Here is a 6,261-nt window from a genome sequence, read left to right as displayed (position 1 = left end):
TTGTATGTACTAGTGTGTGTGTACTAGTGTGTGTGTATTAGTTTGTATGTACTAGTGTGTGTGTACTAGTGCGTGTGTATTAGTTTGTATGTACTAGTGTGTGTGTATTAGTTTGTATGTACTAGTGTGTGTGTACTAGTGCGTGTGTATTAGTTTGTATGTACTAGTGTGTGTGTGTGTATTAGTTTGTCTGTACTAGTGTGTGTGTATTAGTTTGTCTGTACTAGTGCGTGTGTATTAGTTTGTATGTACTAGTGTGTGTGTACTAGTTTGTATGTACTAGTGTGTGTGTACTAGTTTGTATGTACTAGTGTGTGTGTATTAGTTTGTATGTACTAGTGTGTGTGTATTAGTTTGTATGTACTAGTGTGTGTGTATACTAGTGTGTGTGTACTAGTTTGTATGTACTAGTGTGTGTGTGTATTAGTTTGTATGTACTAGCGTGTGTGTGTGTACTAGTGCGTGTGTATTAGTTTGTATGTACTAGTGTGTGTGTATTAGTTTGTATGTACTAGTGTGTGTGTACTAGTGCGTGTGTATTAGTTTGTATGTACTAGTGTGTGTGTATTAGTTTGTATGTACTAGTGTGTGTACTAGTGCGTGTGTATTAGTTTGTATGTACTAGTGTGTGTGTACTAGTGCGTGTGTATTAGTTTGTATGTACTAGTGTGTGTGTATTAGTTTGTATGTACTAGTGTGTGTGTACTAGTGCGTGTGTATTAGTTTGTATGTACTAGTGTGTGTGTATTAGTTTGTATGTACTTGTGTGTGTGTACTAGTGCGTGTGTATTAGTTTGTATGTACTAGTGTGTGTGTGTGTATTAGTTTGTCTGTACTAGTGTGTGTGTATTAGTTTGTCTGTACTAGTGTGTGTGTATTAGTTTGTATGTACTAGTGTGTGTGTGTGTGTATTAGTTTGTCTGTACTAGTGCGTGTGTATTAGTTTGTATGTACTAGTGTGTGTGTATTAGTGTGTGTGTATTAGTTTGTATGTACTAGTGTGTGTGTACTAGTGCGTGTGTATAGTTTGTATATACTAGTGTGTGTGTGTGTGTATTAGTTTGTCTGTACTAGTGTGTGTGTATTAGTTTGTCTGTACTAGTGTGTGTGTATTAGTTTGTATGTACTAGTGTGTGTGTGTGTGTATTAGTTTGTCTGTACTAGTGCGTGTGTATTAGTTTGTATGTACTAGTGTGTGTGTATTAGTGTGTGTGTATTAGTTTGTATGTACTAGTGTGTGTGTACTAGTGCGTGTGTATTAGTTTGTATATACTAGTGTGTGTGTGTGTATTAGTTTGTCTGTACTAGTGTGTGTGTATTAGTTTGTCTGTACTAGTGTGTGTGTATTAGTTTGTATGTACTAGTGTGTGTGTATTAGTTTGTATGTACTAGTGTGTTTGTATTAGTTTGTAAGTACCAGTGTGTGTGTATACTAGTGTGTGTGTGTATCAGTGCGTATGTACTAGTGTGTGTGTGTATTAGTTTCTATGTACTAGTGTGTGTGTATTAGTTTGTATGTACTCGTGTGTGTGTGTGTACTAGTGTGTGTGTGTGTGTGTGTGTGTGTGTGTACAAGTGCGTGTGTATTAGTTTGTATGTACTAGTGTGTTTGTATTAGTTTGTAAGTACCAGTGTGTGTGTATACTAGTGTGTGTGTATCAGTGCGTATGTACTAGTGTGTGTGTGTGTATTAGTTTCTATGTACTAGTGTGTGTGTATTAGTTTGTATGTACTCGTGTGTGTGTGTACTAGTGTGTGTGTGTGTGTGTACAAGTGCGTGTGTATTGGATTTGTATGTACTCGTGCGTGTGTGTACTAGTGTGTGTGTGTGTACTAGTGCATGTGTGTACTAGTGCATTTGTGTGCTAGTACATGAGTGTACTGATGTGTGAGTACTAGTGTGGGTGTGTGTACTAGTGCACGTGTGTACTAGCACATGTGTGTACTAGTACATGTGTGTACTAGTGTGTGTGTGTGTGTACTAGTGCATGTGTGTACTAGTACATGTGTGTACTAGTGTGTGTGTGTGTGTGTGTGTGTGTGTGTGTACTAGTGCATGTGTGTACTAGTGTGTGTGAGTACGAGTGTGTGTGTGTACTAGTGCATGTGTGTACTAGTACATGTGTGTACTAGTACAATTTTATACTAGTGTACGGGTGTGTATTAGTGCATTTGTGTACTAGTGTATGTGTGTACTAGTGTGTGTGTGTTCTAGTGTGTGTGTATACTAGTGGGTATGTATTAGTTTGTATGGACTAGTGTGTGTGTGTACTAGTGCATGTGTGTACTAGTACATGTGTGTACTAGTGTGTGTGTGTTCTAGTGTGTGTGTATACTAGTGGGTATGTATTAGTTTGTATGGACTAGTGTGTGTGTGTACTAGTGCATGTGTGTACTTAGTACATGTGTGTACTAGTGTGTGTGTGTTCTAGTGTGTGTGTGTACTAGTGTGTGTGTGTGTGTGTACTAGTGTGTGTGTGTGTGTGTGTACTAGTACATGTGTGTACTAGTACATGTGTGTACTAGTGTGTGTGTGTGTTCTAGTGTGTGTGTGTACTAGTGGGTATGTATTAGTTTGTATGTACTAGTGTGTGTGTACTAGTGCATGTGTGTACTAGTGTGTGCGTGTGTGTGTACTAGTACATGTGTGTACTAGTGTGTGTGTGTGTACTAGTGTGTGTGTGTGTACTAGTGCGTGTGTATTAGTTTGTGTGTACTAGTGTGTGTGTGTGTGTACTAGTGCGTGTGTATTAGTTTGTGTGTACTAGCTTGTGTGTGTGTACTAGTGTGTGTGTACTAGTGTGTGTGTATTAGTTTGTATGTACTAGTGCGTGTGTATTAGTTTGTATGTACTAGTGTGTGTGTGTGTGTGTGTGTGTGTGTGTGTGTGTGTGTGTGTGTGTGTGTACAAGTGCGTCTGTATTAGTTTGTATTTACTAGTGTGTGTGTGTGTGTACAAGTGCGTCTGTATTAGTTTGTATTTACTAGTGTGTGTGTGTACCAGTGTGTGTGTACAAGTGTGTGTGTATTAGTTTGTATGTACTATTGCGTGTGTATTAATTTGTGTATTAGTGTGTGAATTGGTGTGTGTTTACATTTACATTTAAGTCATTTAGCAGACGCTCTTATCCAGAGCGACTTACAAATTGTGTTTTAGTGTGTGTGTTCTAGTGTGTGTGTGTTCTCGTGTGTGTGTTCTAGTGTGTGTGCACTAGTTTGTGTGTGCTACGGCGTGTGTGTGTGTGTGTGTGTGTGTGTGTGTGTGTGTGTGTGTGTGTGTGTGTGTGTGTGTGTGTGTGTGTGTGTGTGTGTGTGTGTGTGTGTGTGTGTGTGTGTGTGTGTGTGTGTACGTGCCTGACATTATGTGTTATGATCCTACAGAGAGTTCTCCAAGGAGAGAGAGAAGGCCCAGGCGCGAGGGGACTTCCAGAAGCTGAGGGAGAAGCAGCAGATGGAGGAGGACCTGTCTGGATACATGGACTGGATCACACAGGCTGAGACATGGATGAGTTTGACGAGGACGGTAACAGACGTGAGTACTGTGTGTGTCTAAAGGGGCACATAACCATTCCCACTGTAGGAATGTATGCTTTATGAAGGCTAATGTATGCTTTATGAAGCCTAATGTATGCTTTATGAAGCCTAATGTATGCTTTATGAAGCCTTAATGTATGCTATATGAAGCCTAATGTATGCTTTATGAAGCCTAATATATGCTTTATGAAGCCTAATGTATGCTTTTATGAAGCCTAATGTATGCTTTATGAAGCCTAATGTATGCTTTATGAAGCCTTAATGTATGCTATATGAAGCCTAATGTATGCTTTATGAAGCCTAATGTATGCTTTATGAAGCCTTAATGTATACTATATGAAGCCTTAATGTATACTATATGAAGCCTTAATGTATACTATATGAAGCTTTAATGTATACTATATGAAGCCTTAATGTATACTATATGAAGCCTTAATGTATACTATATGAAGCCTTAATGTATACTATATGAAGCCTTAATGTATACTATATGAAGCCTTAATGTATACTATATGAAGTCTTAATGTATACTATATGAAGCCTTAATGTATACTATATGAAGCCTTAATGTATACTATATGAAGCCTTAATGTATACTATATGCTTTATGAAGCCTTAATGTATACTATATGCTTTTATGAAGTCTTAATGTATACTATATGAAGCCTAATGTATACTATATGCTTTATGAAGCCTTAATGTATACTATATGAAGCCTTAATGTATACTATATGCTTTATGAAGCCTTGATGTATACTATATGAAGCCTTAATGTATACTATATGAAGCCTTAATGTATACTATATGCTTTGAAAGCCTTAATGTATACTATATGAAGCCTTAATGTATACTATATGAAGTCTTAATGTATACTATATGAAGCCTTAATGTATACTATATGAAATAATGTATACTATATGAAACCTTAATGTATACTATATGAAGCCTTAATGTATACTATATGAAGCCTTAATGTATACTATATGAAGCCTTAATGTATACTATATGAAGCCTTAATGTATACTATATGCTTTATGAAGCCTTAATGTATACTATATGAAGCCTTAATGTATACTATATGAAGCCTTAATGTATACTATATGAAGCCTTAATGTATACTTTATGAAGCCTTAATGTATACTATATGAAGCCTTAATGTATACTTTATGAAGCATTAATGTATACTATATGAAGCCTTAATGTATATATATGAAGCCTTAATGTATACTATATGCTTTATGAAGTCTTAATGTATACTATATGAAGCCTTAATGTATACTATATGAAGCCTTAATGTATACTATATGAAGCCTTAATGTATACTTTATAAAGCCTTAATGTATACTTTATGAAGCCTTAATGTATACTATATGAAGTCTTAATGTATACTTTATGAAGCCTTAATGTATACTATATGCTTTATGGCCTTTAATGTATACTATATGCTTTATGAAGTCTTAATGTATACTATATGAAGCCTAATGTATACTATATGCTTTATGAAGCCTTAATGTATACTATATGAAGCCTTAATGTATACTATATGCTTTATGAAGCCTTGATGTATACTATATGAAGCCTTAATGTATACTATATGAAGCCTTAATGTATACTATATGCTTTATGAAGCCTTAATGTATACTATATGAAGCCTTAATGTATACTATATGAAGCCTTAATGTATACTTTATGAAGCCTTAATGTATACTATATGAAGTCTTAATGTATACTTTATGAAGCCTTAATGTATACTATATGCTTTATAGCCTTAATGTATAATATATGAAGCCTTAATGTATACTTTGCCAAGCCTTAATGTATACTATATGAAGCCTTAATGTATACTATATGAAGTATTAATGTATACTATATGAAGCCTTAATGTATACTATATGAAGTCTTAATGTATGCTTTATGAAGCCTTTATAAGTTGTACTTCTTTAAAGATGTAATCCGGAAGGGGAAACAGTACCCACGGGTGTTGTTTTTTGTTTTGTTGACAAAGGAGTGTCGTGCATCATCTGCTCAATGATGTCAGAGGGGGGCGGTGTTGTTTACAGTAACTTCTTAATCGTTGTAATATTTCACGAACAGACGTGGCAGTTTCACCATTAGAATTCCAGCTTTCATTTGGGGACCTACAAATTCTAATGAAATCCGCTCACTGTCTTTTGGTACTGCAGTCTTGACTCTGTTCCATTAAAACAGAATGGACTGGGTTAGGGGTTGTTATATGGACTGGGTTAGGGTTGTTATATGGACTGGGTTAGGGTTGTTATATGGACTGGGTTAGGGTTGTTATATGGACTGGGTTAGGGTTGTTATATGGACTGGGTTAGGGTTGTTATAGTTTTAAATTGGGGTTGTTATAACAGAATGGACTGGGTTAGGGTTGTTATATGGACTGGGTTAGGGTTGTTATATGGACTGGGTTAGGGTTGTTATATGGACTGGGTTAGGGTTGTTATATGGACTGGGTTAGGGTCGTTATATGGACTGGGTTGTTAGCTGGGTTAGGATATATGGACTGGGTTAGGTTGTTATATGGACTGGGTTAGGGTTGTTATATGGACTGGGTTAGGGTTGTTATATGGACTGGGTTAGGGTTGTTATATGGACTGGGTTAGGGTTGTTATATGGACTGGGTTAGGGTTGTTATATGGACTGGGTTAGGGTTATATGTGGGTTAGTTATATGTTAAATAATGCACCGAACGAAGTAATACCG

This window comes from Oncorhynchus keta, chromosome 28 (genome assembly GCF_023373465.1).
Source record: "Oncorhynchus keta strain PuntledgeMale-10-30-2019 chromosome 28, Oket_V2, whole genome shotgun sequence".
NCBI classification, from domain to species: Eukaryota; Metazoa; Chordata; class Actinopteri; order Salmoniformes; family Salmonidae; genus Oncorhynchus; species Oncorhynchus keta.
This window is presented reverse-complemented; position numbering follows the sequence as displayed.